Below are 18,895 nucleotides of genomic sequence, written 5' to 3'. Positions count from 1 at the left end.
TCAAATACCACCTTAATGCGACAGCTTACAAACGACTGGTTTGGAGATTATGGCAGCGAACGAGGAAGAGCGAGGTTTATAAACAATATCTTTGAAAATATGATTTTCACTAATCACACTGATTTAGCCATGTCAATTCGGTAGACTTCATTTACACTTTATTTAGTATTCATTGAAATATTTAAACAGATTTATTGTAACGAAAAAAAGTCGGGTCAAGTGGGGTATGAAAAGTGGGGTATGAGAAGTAGGGTCACAAATTGTACCAACCCCCCAAGATCAAACAAATTTGGCTGTTAAGAGGGTATCATTCATGCTATGTACCACCTGAGTAAGAGGATGCTCCTCTAATGTCTATAATATCAAATGCTAAGTGGTGAAAACAGACCTTGACTTTTGAAGATGAGCCCTACATCACTCTTCTAAGGAATAGGAGATTATTAGGAGAGTGATAGCTCTCATTCACAGCCTGACCCTATGATAGTCATAGCTACATAGTTGGTGTCTTGGAAGAATTTCAACATGGGGGCTGACAAAACCAAATTTTTGTTGATGACCTCTGAGGAGGGTTCCAACTAATAACCTGTCATTCACTAAAAAAAAAACATTCTTGTCTTCTTTTCCTTCAAAAAACACTTCTATAAAATACTAGTGCCAAATATGCTCACCCATCATTGTTTTGCTTTCATAGCTTTGGTGCGTGATGCCCTACTTTGCCATAACCCTGTCTTCCTATATCTTCCTGACCCTTAGTCTGACCCTCATGTTTCCATAATGCTATGGAATGCATCTTTTCCTACTTCCTGAACTTCAAAAGTCATAATTCTGTCAGATTCAATAGTGTTTGTTCAATCCATCAAGATGTAACAAGAGGCCAATTTCTAATGGTGTGTGAAATATCAAATTGGAGAGACATGAACCAGCACTGAACCAGTACCTATGCATGAACCAAGCAGTTCTGACAGTATTTGGTATGTCATGGATTTGAAGTTTTTGTGAAATATGGCATGCAGTCACAGTAAGGAAATGGGAAATAGGCTTAGAGGGTAGGCAATCAAGAAATCCTTCTCAATGCAAACAGTGCTAGAAATCATCCCAAGCTATGTGTAGGCCTACATGTACATCATGCATATTAAAAAAATACCATAGAGAGAAACTCCTTCCAATCAAATTATCTTGCTTTCAATCTAGTTGTAATTGATTAAGTTCCAGCCCTCAGGTTCGAATCCTGTCTACAGGGTCCTTAGATTCCTCACTGCATCCGGGCACTGCAATCAGTCACTACATATTCTGAATACTACAGTAAAGGTTGAACTTCATGAATTCATACAAAAGATGCCTATTTGTGAATAAAGTTTCTATAGAATCAGGATTATGAGTTGGTACACTGATAATCCTGGAGCATTAATATACATTCTCCATTGTACCATTGTTGACTGTCCCTTTCTAAATCTCTCCCAATGAACTCTTTTTCTTTTGCCTTGCCTTGTCCAGATCTCTAAAACCCCTGATCTGGTATCAAATTCTTTTTCGTCAAATTAAAGAATTATGTCCAAATTCCATGGTCCAAATTACTACCCCACACAGACCATCAGATATCAGAATAGATAACTAGTTAGCCTTAGGTAGGACAACATGCAAGGTGAAGTTTGCAGGGATGCCTCTAATTTGCTCTTATCAAAACAATAGCTTCAAGGAATCTGTATGCAGAGATCTGATGGTATATTTATCAGTTGCATCTCGTCTTAAGTTGAGAGTAACACCATGTTGGATTTTGCAGAGGCAGATTTCGATTTGTGCATGCTAGCCTAATCCGCGGAGCGTACACACGTAAAAACTAAATGTGATTTGTCCATGCACTGGTGACGCAACCGCGTAAAACAGGGTTGTTTGATTCAAATCATGTCGATTTAAATCAGTGATTTAAATCGCGATTAAAATCACTTGATTTTTTTTTTTAAATCACTGATTTAAATCAACTTTTTCATTTTTACCATTTTTTGATAAATATAACTTAATTTCTTTCTTAATTTGACTGTTTTACATCATTCCTGATGTTTCTACAACCTTTGGATACAATTAAAATACCTTTATGATGTCACTGTATCTTTTGTTAAAAATTCATCTCCAAGGTGCCGAATTCAACAGGTTTTTCCTCATGATTTTTGCCAAATTTTTTCTTTGAAATTTTCACATGTAAAAACACGTTTTGAATTTTTGTAAATACCTGATAGTATTGTGCATATGTCTAGCATTCCACTGGTCTCTTTTGAACTTATTATGGGGTATAGCAGTTCTTGAAATAAAAAAAATTAAAAAAATCGATTTAAATCAAAAAAATCCGATTTAAATAAAAAAAATCTGATTTTTTTGATTTTTTTAAAAAAATCCAAAAAATCAACAACCCTGGCGTAAAAGCACCGATTCGAATCTGCCAGTGCAAAATCCAACATTACTCTCAACTTGAGATGAGACACACTATAGCATAAGGTATATTGCAGATGGGCATGCTGGGAATGAAAAGGGCCCAAAAGCTATAAAATTTGTGAATATGAGACCCTTTTTGTGGGATAGGCTTTTACGATGGGAATTCATAACAATTAGTGGGTTTTTAGCGGGTTCGCCGTCGGACAAGTCTAGAACTGTCAAGCTTTCGTCAGGAGTAGCTCTGACTTCTTCAGGACAAAGTACCTAAGAATGAGACATGTAGACCGCCCCTTGTCTGACAAGAGTCATTCACTGAAGACTGCCCCTTGTCAACAGAGAACAAGCAGATCTTGCCTATCTGCTAATATAAAGGTTTTTGGTGGCTCTGAAAAGAGCCGTTCACTTTTCCTTCCCAGCATGCATCACTTTTGCCAATCAATCACTATCAGCAATATACCTTATGGTTATCCCAGGAGCTCCCAGGGAAGGGAGGGTGGCTATCAGGGTTGTAGCTAGAGAATTTTTAGTGCCGGGTTGTATTTGAGGAATTTTTTGTGAACAAGACAATTTAATGGCAAATTACCTAAATTTGGCCAAATTCTATGTGATTTTGCAATTTTTGACTGGGTGCTAGAGCTTAAATTGTTTATCAGTGGTGGGCTCTAAATCTGAGTGCCGGGCTCTGCCGCCCACCACCGCCCACCGTAGCTACATCCCTGGTGGCTATCATTCTTGAATAGCTAGACCCTGCATATTTCACATCCCAACAAAATAATGCTTGCAGTTCTATGATTGATGAAACCTTTATGAGTTCAAGTTAAATTTGAGGTGAAAGTAAAGTTACATGACTAATTATTATTAATTAAGCTGTTGCCATTGTGCCTAACAATGTGTTGATATGATTTATTATTGAACTGCTGCATAAAATGATGAAATATGAGCGAGGTTATAGGAGTTTGATTATAAATCTTTGTCAGATTAGTGACACATAGCGTTCAGTTAAGGGGGTACTACACCCCACGATAAATTTGTGTCTATTTTTTGCATTTTCTCAAAACTAATAACACAGTGGTAACAAAGTTATGTATATTATAGGGGCAAGGAATCAATTACTACACTGGAATTTCAGTGACCCAAGACAAGCGGTTTGTTATTTATGATCAGAAATAAGGTACCACTAGGATGTACCTCGTTTCCTATCATATATACTGAACCACTTGTCTTGAGTCACTGAATTTTCAGTGTAGTAATTGGATTCCTTGCCCCAATAATATACATAACTTTTGTTACCAGTGTGTAATTATTTTTTGAGAAAAATGCAAAAATAGTCACAAATTTACCACATGGGTGTAGTACCCCCTTAAAAGCAAGGGGATAGCCACTGATGACTTTGAACAGCTCATTTTTGGACAGAACAAAATACTGTAGTATCCTCTCGCACTTCATCACATCATAGACCCTGGAATTAAATGCAGTCATTAAATTTGATTTCAAAAAGACCAAGGGGGTTACTGTCCATTGTCTTGGGAGCATAACGAGCTGGAGGAAGATTGCCCCTTTGTAAAAATGTTTCATGTAAAATTGGAAATTGGAAAGAACAAATATAAAGCGGACTGTTAAGATCAGACCTTTTATTTTCCCCTTTCAAATGGCATATAATTTCAAATGATAAAGCTTTTGGCCTACAGAAATGAAATGCAACAAAACATTTTAGTATTGAATAATTCTATTTTATCATCCTAGAAATCCATGGACCCTACATGCAAAGCATTACATGTGTACTCCTCAGAACTTCTTCAAACCGCCTTCAGCAGTAAAACAACCCATTTTGGTATTTGCAAATGATATTTTTTCATTCATTTATCTGATGACAGACAGTATCCAACCATTTACATGTATCAAATCGTGGACCATCTGGAAAAGTTGTTGGTTATAGTATACCATACTTACTATTTTGGTAATGTTCATGACCTACAACTTGAGGTCATTGTTTACTGCCAGACATCCACATGATTAATCACCAATAATAAAAATTCCTTTAAAAAGGAATGGGGTGCCCACTGGGAGATTTTTAAAAAGAACAACATACAGCTTGAAATTCCATGAGAGTAAATTAATATTTGTGTAGGTCTACTCTACAAAAATATATAAAACCAGAGGATTCACTATGCATTGGCTTCAACATGGATGACCCTTTGAATATTTGCAGGTCCTTTTTTAGGGGCCACATATTATATTGAAAATTATGCATCCCTCCAAACCCAGCATGGCATTTGGGCCTCAATCTTCTTCTTCCTAGACCTAGATACGTGCTATACCTCTATTTTTTGTTTTGGAGTATTATCGCTCAAGCTCACACTTTACTTATGCACGATCCTGGAACCTAGGATTGATTGCAGATATCAGAACCAGTGATGGTCCCCCTTCTCTTTTCAAATAGCTCCGACACAGGTTTTACTCTTCTTGTAGACAGGACCAACAGCTTTATGTGACTTTTGGAGAGGACGAAAATATATCAGATCTACTGTATAACTAAGAAACTAAATAATATGTACATGTATAAAGCACTGTACTGATCATGCTGATGCTACAGTATAAGTTACTGATGTGACAACACTTTTGTAACATTCATACTAGCAGAACATCGAATACCAGCCAAAATATGCAAATAATATTCTTTAAACTAATTTTCAACCAAACACCTATTTCATTATCAGTGACTTACCATTTAAATTCCAGCAAATATAATCAAATGGAAGATGATTAACAGATTCAATGAAGATGATACATGTGCCAAAAATGCTTACACTATCTGCAAGTGACTTTTCTGACCCTGAAGATTTTTGCCAATTGCCACAACACTATGAATTACCCACATGTAATAATATGCATATGCTACATGACATGTCATTTTTGATAGAATAACTTTTACTGTTGCAATATTTTACAGCAAATCCTCTTTACTTGAGGTTTGACAAAGCTTAGTGACAATATCCCATAATTCCCCATTCAACACCCTCATAAGATGGTATAAGTGATAGATTCATAATTCTATAATAGGCCAAAACACCAAGGAGGATTTCATGCATGGTGATTCCAGCTTTCCAAGGACCTCTTCAGATCATTATCCAGGAAGGGAAAAGTAAATGTTTTTACAGGGCAATATAGTTTACAAAGCAAAACTTGTGGATAGTATTGATATCAACAACTGAAAGAAAAGTCTCCAATTGAGAAGAAAGTGGCCAAGTTTAAAAGAAAAAGTGGTCAAATTATTGATCCACAGTTCTGCACATTGGATAACATGTGGTATAAACTTCCTAAAATAATCACATGAAAATGTTTAGTTGGGTAAAAATTGGTATATTTTTAGATACCACACAAGATGCACATATCATGATCAGCGTTCGAAATTTTGGTTGTCCCGTTGCCCGGGACAACTAAAAAAGTCGCCGGACAACCAAAAATACTGATTCGGTTGTCCGCCGGACAACCATAAATCTAGCCAAAAGTCACATTTGTAGGCCTACGGACAACCAAAAACTTAGACAGACAACCAGAAATTGTAATCTGGTTGTCCGTGGGACAACCATTTATTTTTCCTAAATTCGAACACTGATCATGATTATTTCATTCAAATTCTACTACTTATTGTAACTAATCTTGTTTGAGGTGGGTTTGACTTGGAATTGCATAAAATGTGGATTGGGTATGGATTTAAGCACTGATCTGTACAAAAATACAACTTTTGAAATGGAATTGTAGTAATCCCAAATGGATTAGAATAAGAACACTGTGGAATAAAGAGGTTCTGGACTCCAATATCTTTCTTTGTGGCTCCTTACATTTGTATGCTCCATGTAAATTTTTTTATTCTTAACCAGCATGGCCAGAGATCAATTTTTTCTTATTTTTTTATTATAAAAACATAGACCTTGGGTCTGCGACGAGAAGGGGACCAGAATAGTGTGCCCCTGGAATTAGTAAAGATCGATTCGAAAAAGTTTGAGGGCTACAAAGTGTTGCATTGCAATAACACACATTACACATCGGGCCTATTTCCAACATATTACACACCAGGATTACATATAAAAAAGCACACACTTTGAATTACAAATTTGCCAGGAAGCACATGATATGTAAGCTGCATAGCAAAATAATAGGCCTACATGTACACTATTTTGCTCTCCATGAGCGACTCAAAAGCTTAGCAGAGAACTATTAATATATACATGTAGTCTAAACTCTGGGTCTATAAAACATCTTTGTTCTTAATGCCTGCTACAAATGGTATCAAACATTTGACATATCTATTGACTTCAAAGGAAGGATTTGAACTAGTGTCTCGACACCATAATGTAGTCTAAAACTAATGGGATCATGACTAAGACCCTGTTTACCTGAGACTAACAGGAGAATTCGAAATCAAGTTCAACATGTTCAATAGCGATTAGTGAAATTGAATTCAGATTGCGATGTAAGGATTAGCATAAATTATTTGTCAATGGCGGAGTGGTTACATGGTAGTTGACTTCTAAACAAATTGATTTGACTTTTATGCCATCACTTGCTCACTCTTCAAATAACCATTATGAACTCAACTTCTAATTGCATGTTCATTTACACTGCATAAGTCGAGTTTGAATCCGGGGTTTGAATTTAACAAAGTTGTTCAGGGTTGTCATTAGAAGTTGACTTCTTAACCCTAACCCTCCTGAATACTACAAAATACTACTTGATATATGCGCTGTTCGTGCATGCATCCCACGTGGTGTGATGACGCAATCGCCCTAAGTGACATATAGGCACGGTTTCATTTAAGCTGGCCAGAAGCCCAAGACCTGTGGCAAAGTGTCGCCGACCGAGTGCTTGGCATGCGAGGGGTCTCGGGTTCGAATCCCACCCAGAGCAAACAACTTCTTTCTTTCTTTTCTCTCTTTATTCTTTCCCTTCACGTCGCCAAAAAGCCCCTAGGCGGTTAGGGTAAGGTTACCACTATCGAAACTCAGTATATGCTTCCTTAACCCTAACCCTCCTGAATACTACAAAATACTACTTGATATATGCGCTGTTCGTGCATGCATCCCACGTGGTGTGATGATGCAATCGCCCTAAGTGACATATAGGCACGGTTTTGCTGGCCAGCGAAGCCCAAGACCTGTGGCAAAGTGTCGCCGACCGAGTGCTTGGCATGCGAGGGGTCTCGGGTTCGAATCCCACCCAGAGCAAACAACTTCTTTCTTTCTTTTCTCTCTTTATTCTTTCCTTCTTTCCCTTCCCGGCGCCAAAAAGCCCCTAGGCGATTAGGGTTAAGTTGAGTTCAAAACGTGGCAACCCAGTCTACACACAAACTGTGGAGTTCAAATTTGCCGCTAGACTGTGTAAACTAGGATCTCTGATTCACATTTTATATTAATTTTTCTATATGGTGTAATAAACCTGTCAAAGATACAGAAGGTACAAGGCCAGTTGATAGATCCCTATAAGCCTATAATGTAAAAAGATCTATATTGATCAATACTTGTAGTAATCAATATCCCAATAAGCACACCATGATTCAGGACTTGAGTGGATAAATCCTCCTCTATCATGTCTATTTTTCTACCACCAGCATGACCAAGAAAACATGAAGTGATAGATCAAAAGGTCAAGCAGCTTGTTAAAAACATTTATATTTCAACTTAAAGCCATATTGTAACATTTCCATAAAAATGGATTTGTATTTCTTTTCCATAAAATGTTAGCTGTTACTGTCAGATATGTCCCCTTTTAATTCTAAGCTGAACAACTGAGGTAAAGCAAAGAAAATTGGAATTCACTACCAGCGCCAATGTCGCCAATGCGTATCACTCCATCGGTTGTGCTATGGCACGGTCCTTTGATGTGTGTATGATCGTCCCGCTTGCCATGTACGTACTGTGTTATGAACATCGCGTACATGTTCGACTAATATTTCCATTGTATAAATGATTAAACAATGGTTCCTGCGCTTTATTCAAAATCTCGGATTTTGACCAAATTACAGCACCTAAAGCCTTGATTTTTACAGGGTATGTTAGTTACATCTCAATCGTGTAAAAAACCGAATTTTGAAAAATATTGAGGGCGTCCTCAGCAAATGTTACAATATAGGTTTAACTAAAGACTTCATGAACATCAGCAGGGGACAGCTCCAAAGAAAATGTTGCACCCTGCAATATATACAATGTAGGTGCACAGAAGTCATACAATCATTTAAAGATTTTTTTTAAATAAGGGCCAAATTTAGCTTTATTTTGCTATGTTTACTCTACATTTCAGAACTGTTCAACATGATGTCCAAGGGCCAACCACATTATTGGTCGGCCGGATCTGGCCTGCACAATAGGCCTCCCGGCTAAATTAGAACCCTCTATGCTGATGTTGCAATCTATAGCTTGATTGATTCTTCAAACTAATCAACAATGTATCATTTCCTGACAAAGAAATAATATTGGAAAGGCTGAAAATCCATCCAAATTTAATTAATGTTAACATGGTTAAGGGATCTAAAATGAGCGTTTATTGCGTTTCGACAGTATTTTTTGTAGGACATGAGAGCACCTCAGACCTATCGAATTGCATTCTGAATACGAAGCATGTCTTTCTGATATCAAGTAATTTTCATTTTTTGAAAATCACAATATAATACAAATTTTATGACAAATTATAAAAATTTGATATTTTTCAAATTTTTGATATATAACAGTCCTCGAAGTAAATTATATAAATCTAATGATATATTCTTAAAGTGTATGTAGCAGGGAGGAAAAGCCGACGGTCAATTGAAAATTTGGACCTTTCATATTGAAGATATGGATTTTTTCCCAAAAGACCTAATTTTTTTGGTGTTTTGGGAAAAAAATCCATATCTTCAATACGAAAAGGTCAAAATTTTCAATTGATCGTCGGCTTTTCATCCCACCTACATACACTTTAAGTATAAATCATCAGATTTGTAAAGTTTACTTCGAGTACTGTTAAATATCAAAAATATCAATTTTAATGATTTGCCATAAAATGTGTATTAAATTGCGAATTTCAAAAATCAAAATTATTTGATATCAGAATGACATTCTTCAGTATTCAGAATGCAATCGATATGTCTATAATGTCCCAAAATAAATACTGTCCAAACGTTCATACCCCAGCCCTTAAAGGTCCGTAACCCGATCGACAGCATCATCCCCGATTTTTTCATTGTTGATGAGGTTTTGGTATCACATAATAGATACTATTTTTCTCATTACTATCCTGAAATTTGACGCTCCAAGTCGATGTATTTCGAGAAATCATGAATCACAGCGGTTTTTACAGGTATACCAGTTTGTAAACAATAAAAATTACTTCGGATCATGGGAAGAGAAAAAAGCGAACTACGCTAAGTGTAGTCTCCTACACAGCCAGTTTGCGTCGGTCTGACACTCGTCGATCCTCGTCGATAGCCACATACAGTCTGGCTCGAGACTACGCTAAGTGCTGAGGAGACGGTCCGCCGTATATAATTAAAACAATTCCTTCATTATTTCAGTTGGTGAAATAGCTCAATTGGCTAGCGCTACCGTTCTTTTACCCTAGAGGTACCCGGTTCAAAACCCGTATCGGAAGGTTTTTCCTCTCCATTTTTAACCCAAACTTTTTATATTCATTTGAAATGTACATATTGCAAGGGGAAATATATTTTGTTTCCTTTTTTCTGAAACGTGCGAAAAAACAAAAAAACAAAAATATTTTCCGTTCAATACTGGGCCGAACATTGCAGCATGTCAGCATTCGTCATACTGAACGGGAATTGTTGTTGTTGCATGCCTACCCAGAATGCAATTCACGTATACAAGGTATTGGATTGCAAATTTGGCTATTTATTCACATTTACGCTGAAAATGCTCTCGTTTTTTTCACAAAGCAGCATAAAGGGGGAGATATTTGATATTATTATGTAATTTTAAAGACAATCCATATCCAAAACCAATAGGGTTACCCCCCTTTAAGCTGATATTCTATTTACTTCTGCTTGAAGTGCATACAGGCCTAAATAAATATATGTCTAACATCTGAATAGGTTTATACATAAACCTATTCAATGGAAGATACATAAAAATGTAATCCAAACATGATACTTCCAATCACATAAAACCAATAATTGTTCAAATTTCCATAAAATGGCATTACAGTAATTTTTATGTTGGTTTGTACTGAGTAAGCATTGGCGGTATCAGGAATTCCAGGATCTTTGGTTTGGAAGTAGCATATATCTGAAGATAAGCACACCAACATCTTGAAAAAGTTTTGCGGTCAAACAAGAGTGTGGCAGTTGAAAGACTACATTTCGATACAGAAGATACATGTAGGGTATATTGGTTGTTGCTATAATTATTTGTGGGCAAAGCACCTTAAAAGAATTGATGAAAAAGATGTGAGAAAACAAGCGAGAACCAAAAGAACTTAACGAAAGCAAGAAGAAAGAAAAAGTTATATGTATGTATATCCACATACGCTAGACTTGAATCATTAGATTTCAAATCATAATAGGTTTTTAGAAACCAACATTGAATCTGTGAAGACTCCTCATCAGACAATTAACAATCGACTATCAATGAGGCTTGATCAATACATCAATATACACAACAATATATCTTCCTCTAATCATATCTTGATCAACTACCTTGACTAAAAGTATGACTGTGTCCTCCAGACATTGATCAAATATGATGAATATATGAGAAAATTAATTATTTATGATTTTTTTTTTTTTTTTAGCAAAAACAAGATTTCTTTTCAATTTGGGCAGGTGGTGAATAATGAAACACTTTTAAAGCTTAGTACTAGTTTTGTCTCAGTGTTTTTTCCCTTCAAAAGCATGTTTAAATGAATTAGGATTTCTTTTAAGTTGTTATTCATTTAGCTTTTTACCATAGTAATAATGATAGCATTAACTGTCACACATTGTTTTCTGCGTAGGCTGAATTTAAGCCAAATTAATACGTAAAAATACGTAATATACCAGAACAGCTGATCAGCTGTTCGTGAACACTCATTTGTAACTCACTAGGCATTGGCACATTTACAGAAGAATCACTATGGACCACTATGGCATAGTCCAATAACCTTAATTAAACAATCATAGTGCAAAATTTGACCTAAAGTTGAAGAGTATGAGTTTTTGTACACAAATTTTCAAAGGTCATTCAATGAATGTGCAAATGTATTGGGGTTAAAGAACTGTGCCCCTGATAGATACGCATATTGTGGATCCTAGTGAATCCTACAATAAACATGATAAAACACAATCTCAGATTCTGTTGCAATTAGAGCAGTGCTACGGATTTTGTAGAGGGCACAGTATTTCAACTTCGGATATCTGCGTACATATCAAATTATCAAAATCATTTGAAAATCAGAAGTTAGAAAACAATGGACGGCACTCCTCGTTGTGAGCCAATCTCACAATATTACTTTAATTGGAAGCAAAGTTTAACCTTTAAATACACCTTCTCAAGGAGCAGATTTGACCACTTTGTTACCATTTTTTAGTCAGGGACCCTTAAGTATCAAGTAACAATGAAAAAGTTACCAACTGTCTTAACAATCAGTTAGCACAATGCATCATAACCACTATTATATTTGAAGTTTTACAATACTCTTTGACTACAAAATGACTTAATGAGCCAAAACGACCCTTTCAATTTGTTATGAATGACTATTTTTGGAAATATCGGTGAGAGAGACCACACCACATGGAATGAAATTAAAGAAAAAATCAACCATCCAATCCAACGCAGCCCTGGGAAATGACATCCATGCCTATTGTGTTTTAATGAACCACGGATGGAATACAACTTCTCAATCTCACCCCTAAAGGTGTTACCTTTTGTCCCTGTTAAAGTCGCATACAAAGAATTATCAGTCTGCTTGTTAACCTCAGGGGTCAAGAGGTCAACACAAGACCAAATTAATGGCTGGGAACTTTGGTTGTAGTGATGACACCTTGCGTCTTCTTTTGTATGAATCTCCCCACAAAAAGGAATATTATCATTGATATCAATTATTGTTTACTTTCTTATTATATGTTTTTGGGAAACATAACATTCACTATTTGATTGACAATAGCCTAGACCTTGACTGCGATGCGTGATTGCGTGTATACACCTTATTGATCTTCCCACAATGCATTTCTTCCCTTACCGATTTATTATTAAAAGCAGCATGGGTCGATAGTGACGAAAAAATAAATACCGGTACCTCAATTAACAGTGAGAGCTCACCAGATCTTGCAATCAAGATATTTCTTGTCACTACCCAATGCAGGGAACAAATCCTGGGGGGGGGCACTCAACTTTAGAAGTGACGGGTATGTGCCTACCGGTGTCGCGAAGTAGGGGCCTATCGGTAACAAAGCGTTATTTTTAAAAAGGGGGTCATTGGGTACAAAAAAAATAAAAAAGGGGGGTCATTGGGTATAATATTTTGAAAAAAGGGGGTCATTGAGTATAAGATTTCCAAAAAAGGGTCATCGGGTAGAAAATTTTGGAAAAATGGAGCAAAATTTTGAAAGTTTCGGCATAATTTTGAAAAAATGGAGCAAAATTTGAAAGTTTCGGCATTATTTTGTTGCATTTTGATGATGCTCTTCTAGAAAATCTAGAAAAAAGGGGGTAATTGAGTAGCCGCAACCAAAAATAGGGGGTCATTGGGTAGCCGCAACTAAAAAAAGGGGGGTCATCGGGTATGACTTTTTAAAAAAAGGGGGTCATCGGGTATAGTCGACTTCAAAAGAGGGGGCCTATTGACAGGCACATACCGTCACTTCCAAAGTTGAGCCCCCCCCCCCCGGAACAAATGTGGGAAGTGTAACATAAAGTTTGACCCCATCTATATTCCTCACCCTTTGGATCTTCGGCATATGTATTCTTACGTTATTTGTGATCTTCTGATTAAAATCATTTCACCGAGGACGTCCTCAGTTGTTGTGTGTCCACGTTTTCCTGGGATACAATGTACCAAAACAAACACACGCTCACATACACATGTCTGAGAATGAGATGCATGCCTCTCAGATTGATAAACAGAGTGGCAAAAGTCTGCAAAACATGTTCAATCTTAATCATTTCCAGCATACTGTTCAAGTTCAATCAAAGCAGAAATCAGCACACATGGCACAGAATATGAACTTTATGTTACACTACAAGCTGATGAACCTGAAATGGCACAATGCACCCTAAGCAATACCACAGCAACCAACATCTCATCTATCACTGAACATGTATACAACCAAATCTTATTACTGTACTTCCACAGTAACCCTGTGGGTTAGGATTGGCCCTTATACTGCTGTAGTTACACCCAAAAAGTCAGAAATCCTAACAAATAAAATATATCATTTGTATGGCTTATCTATTCTAAAAAGTATTTGAGTATAAACATGGTGAGAAAATCTTTTTTATAAAAACTTACCTTTCATTAAAGAAAGATATAGCACAATGTTCTCCCTCTACCCACCACAAAATTTACCAAGTAAAAAGAACATAAATCTACAGCACATAAATGTAATAATTTCTTTATGATTTCATAGAAATTATTCCCCCATTGCTATTATTTAGGTCAGTGACCCAGAGAAGTGCCCCCAGCTGATTCACTCACTCCACTTTCTCTACAGTCATTGACATTGCTTTTATTCATAACATTGGTGTAGCTTTCACTCTTGGTTATAAAGAACATCTATATTTTGCAGTTTCCTGTAATATAATGTCTCATGGACTGTTAGTATTCTTTTGCTTTATTTGTGGTGTATGTTTCATTTGCAGACCTCATGTGCTGTGCAGTTGATAACGTGTGAGTCTATTGAGAAGTAGTGAAATCAAATTGTTCAGATGGTATCACTGATTGCATCTTACTATGTAAGAGGTACATCATAACCTTGAAATTCAGGATTTCTGTGTTTTCCTTTATTTGATGTCATCAGTAATGAAATCTAAAGTGTTATCATCCCATCATATGAGAGAACAAGTTCAAATATGTTTCCCAAGCGAACATGATACTCATTGCCTTACAGCACAAGCACTTGTTTGTTTTCCTGCATTTTGGCCTGGCCCTTGTCCATCTTTCCAGTTCTGCAGATATTCCTGACTGTGTGTTTGCTGCTGATATTGCAGTGATGTTCATTTACATGTAGTATTAATTTTTCAGACAACCACAACCACACCAGAGTGCACATAATGAACTTCTACAGTTTACTTTACATGGTGATGACTACCTTAGACATGAATTCTAAAGAATCAATATTCAGGTTTTGTGGTTTCACAAGACCAAATGTTGCAATCAATCTTTTTTTTAATCATAAGCAAAAAATGATATCTCACCTTAAGGTCATTGAACCCATGCAGCCAGACAACCAAGCCCCTTTTATTCTCCGATCCCGACTTAATTCCAATAGCCTGTGGTTTATTTAAACACAAACGTTTAACGAACCACTAAAATTCATCAGTCCAATTCACCCCTCTCAGAAATCAGACTTAGAAATCACTGTACTAGGTCTCTCATTGCATGATATAGAAAGTCAAACCCAGTCTGCCAATCTCCCGTTTCCGATTATATTACAATGTCAAGAAATCGTTTTCAAAATAAGACGTTGTGTCTCGGTGACGGCATGTTATATCGCCGTCTGTCCGGTGAAATACTCAAACAAGATATGCGATACTTCCGATATCAAAAAGGTCCATACAAAACAAACGATGGAGCCAGGTAGTGTAGTTGTATAGAGATAGCAAGTTCAAGTTGCGAACACAGCATAATGATGAATCTGTAATGATATCAGACAAAATATAAATGCAGTTAAGTATGGTGTTTGCATTGTTGATAGTTACAAAGACATAATTTCACATAAACTGCCGCTAGATAAAAAGAAGTGCAGTAGAACCAAATTTGGTAAATAATTTACTAATGTTTGTTTTATTATTATTATGATTATTGATAGTACCATATTAATTTTTCAAAAGCTGTCATGTTCTTTTATGATTTGTTATCCCGTTAGTGTACCAGGTAAATGTGGCAAGGGGCTGAGCCCCACCCCAGGGTTGGTGAAGGTTTCAGGCCATGTCCAGCCCTAATTATACTATTATTAGGGATGGCAGTGATGGGGGAGGTGAATGTTATTCAATGAGCCGGAGGCAAATTTGGGATTTTCTCCATTGGCAGCTGTACATGTAACTTCTACCGCAGGCTCGTAGTGTGTCTGGGAAAGGGTACAGACTTGGGTAGGTAATAGCACTTTCCTTCCTCGTTCATTAAGATGCCACATTTTCCTCAAATACTCTGTCTCGTTTTCCTCAAACGTTGCACCTCATTCTCAGACATTCTCTCCACTCAACAACTTGTCACATCACATACACTTTTGCTGAATACCGATAAAAGATTTTAACAAGAGCCTTAGAACATGGTACTGAATGCTTTGATTACCTGTGTTTAAATTCTTACAATACATGCAGCAATGCACACAATGATTTAACGCACTGTGAAAAGATGTCTCTTCATGCCATCTTTCGTTTCGGCGACACATCAAGAAAATGTGCCGTTAACTTATTCTTGGTCACGATTCATTGTCAATTGGCTCGCTGCAGTATGCATGCAAAGGTTGCCAGCCTGTGATTTGGTAGCCCAATTGGGCGACTATAAGATTTTTACCACAAAGTTTTCTCATATTCTGCCACATAGAAACTACTGCTTAAAAGAAAAAGGGTGACTTTTCAACATTGGCCACAACGAACCCATAGTTTCTCGACTCGTAGAAACTAATGGTTAATGAAAAAACTTATGCTACTTTTCGGTGATTTAACACACCATTCAGACTGAAAATTTTCAGCAATACTGTATACATGTTGGTGTGCAGTAGGAAGACAATTAGCGAGGGAAGATGTATTACTCTATGGAAAGCAAACAGGAACAAGTTGATGGAAAGGTACATGGTGAACATTTATTAGTTGGTCTGGAATGGGGTCACATTAGTGTGAGGTTACTGAGCACTATTGTGTGTCAGTCTGTCAGCATCGGTAACATCTTCAGTTCATCTTGTGGACAGACAAGAATACATTATGGCAACTGCCGGCTTGTTTTATTTTTCACCTACGTCCCTGGCACTTTATCAATGATGTATTATACAATTGACATTTAAAACATACATGTCATACTAGTAATTTATACTGCAAGCATCATGTAACTGACTGGAGAAATACAAAAATTAATATTCATGCAACTCCTTTTACGTAAATGTATAATGTAACAGAGGAATTTTAGAATGGCATACAGGAGGCCCATGCCACAATCCTATAGTCCTATTAATCATATCAAATGTTCATCAAAATATTCTGACCCTAATTAACCACTAACCCTAAAACCTACCCTGAATGCTAAAGTTCGATGTATACTCCACTTCGCGAGAAGTTGTGATGAAAAAATTAATTTGCAGCTTCGCGCGAAGGCATTCATGTACATACTTCATCAAAATATCGCGAAGAATTGTTGCCCGCTCTGTGCTTTCATATATTGAAACTTCGCTGGCCTACCCCCCAAAACTTGAACCAAATCCAACTCTCTGCGAAGCGAAGAAACCTGCTCCGCGAAGGAAATTCCTTCACAGAAGTCGTAAAATTTCACCTCAAATTACTTCGCGGCCTGCGAAATCGCGGTCACGAAGTGAAGTATACATCAGACTTAACTCTAAAATCGGGAGGCCATGGCTTCTAGTATTACGGTATATGAAGTCTTGAAAAGTGTTATTACCCAGCTGATGCTAGTTGCTGCGATGTGTTTGATAGGGATTCATCTATCTCTATCTCTATTGTAAAAACAATTGAGATCAAATAATTTCATATTTAACCATTCCAATCAGAACTAGAAGCAAAATATAGATTCCTACACACCACGTTGTATGCACAACAAGTTTTCCCCCCATCTACCATCCATGCTGCACCTGCACAACCAGCTAAAATGAATAATACTGTCACAAACTCAAGAACACAATTCATTTCCTTCCCACCCCTTTCCAACCTCTCCTCATAACTCATCTCCAATTACTCTCACTGTTCTGTGTGATAAATAGCCATCCTATCATATTGCCTATCATATTCAACACCACACTCCATAGGTAAACTTTCACTCAATGCTAAAGGTTGTGCGCAATTGTCAAAATGCGGAGAGCACTAATTACATGTGCTGGGCACGATGTAACATAGACAAGATGATGAAAAGAAATGTGATATGTCTCAAGTTTTCAACCAGATCATACTTCATCTGTGGATGAGGTGCTTCTTCCTATATAGACTTGCAATGTGATATTTAATGCCACATTCATTGCCCCTGTAACAAACTACATAGAATGAAAGATTTTTAATTGAAAATTGAAACAAACACTGTCCATATTAGATGTAAACACAGGCAAACGTGACAGTAATACACCACTTGAGGGTTTTCACTATCCAACACTGTGGACACAGGCACGTTTGAGAGCTTTTTATTGGTGCAGTTATGGAGTGCGGACTGACCCTCCACCTTCAACTGCACAAGTGTTTATGATGTATTGATGCCATTTTCAATCTAGTAAAACTGTTGTCTCAATGTCCACCCACCCCTACACACAGATTTCTCAGAGTTTCCAGTGTTTACAAACACACAACTTTACAATGTATATTAACATCTTCTTTGAACTTGAACTGAAAACCAAATGACCATTTCAAATTGATGAGAAAGCACAGGTGTATGGAGGATTGTAGATAACACATGTTTCGTAGAGAACAGTTGTGCCAAGGAATGCCTTCATCATGACACATGATACACATTGCTATGGATATTGAAACACCTATTTGTTTTGATTGACCATGACATTGATTTCATGTCCGTTCAACTAATGGCAAAACAAATTAGCTTGTTGTGGTCAACACAATATGGAACTCAGTATGGAGTATGAGTCATAGAATAATGAGTAATAATATGTCCTAGCTTATATACCCCCTCCTTTCCAAGGAAGCAAAGATGTTTCATATTTTCAGGAGGTTTTCATAACCATATGCCTGTGTTTTCAAGAGAATTAGTGTTTGGGACAAACATGACATCTACATGTACAGCAATGATTTACCCTTCCCCTCTCCCCATCAAGTCAGGCCCGTAGCCAGCCCTCCGAGTTAGGGGGTTCGTTTTTACAGATTTCTGTTAAGTATATTACTGATGAGTAATGGCCGCGTAGCGGGCATCGCGCCGCGGAACCGCGGCGCCGGGGGTGTCTGAGGGGGGATGTTCCCCCCCTCAGAAATGGGAGAATTTTGACAAATTAAGTCCCAATTGATCGCATTTGGTGCACAATTTTTACATTATTATCAGAAATATATGGTTTCAATTTATTACTGCAAAGAGGCAAATTAGCACGGTTAAAACAAGAAAAAGTTGCAAATCAGGCATAGGGGTG

General features: G+C 37.0%; 1 long non-coding RNA gene across 1 annotated transcript in view; it reads right to left on the bottom strand.

The window, feature by feature from the left end:
* LOC140160577 (uncharacterized) overlaps positions 1 to 18,895 on the bottom strand; it is a 41,018-nt gene that overhangs the window by 13,814 nt on the left and 8,309 nt on the right. Inside the window, exon 2 of the long non-coding RNA XR_011859995.1 lies at positions 14,802 to 15,241. This is a non-coding gene — a long non-coding RNA (uncharacterized lncRNA). The remainder of the gene's footprint in view (positions 1 to 14,801; positions 15,242 to 18,895) is intronic.

This window comes from Amphiura filiformis, chromosome 9, assembly GCF_039555335.1.
Source record: "Amphiura filiformis chromosome 9, Afil_fr2py, whole genome shotgun sequence".
Taxonomy (NCBI): Eukaryota; Metazoa; Echinodermata; class Ophiuroidea; order Amphilepidida; family Amphiuridae; genus Amphiura; species Amphiura filiformis.
The sequence above is the reverse complement of the archived record's forward strand: the minus strand, read 5'-3'. Positions and strand labels throughout refer to the sequence as shown.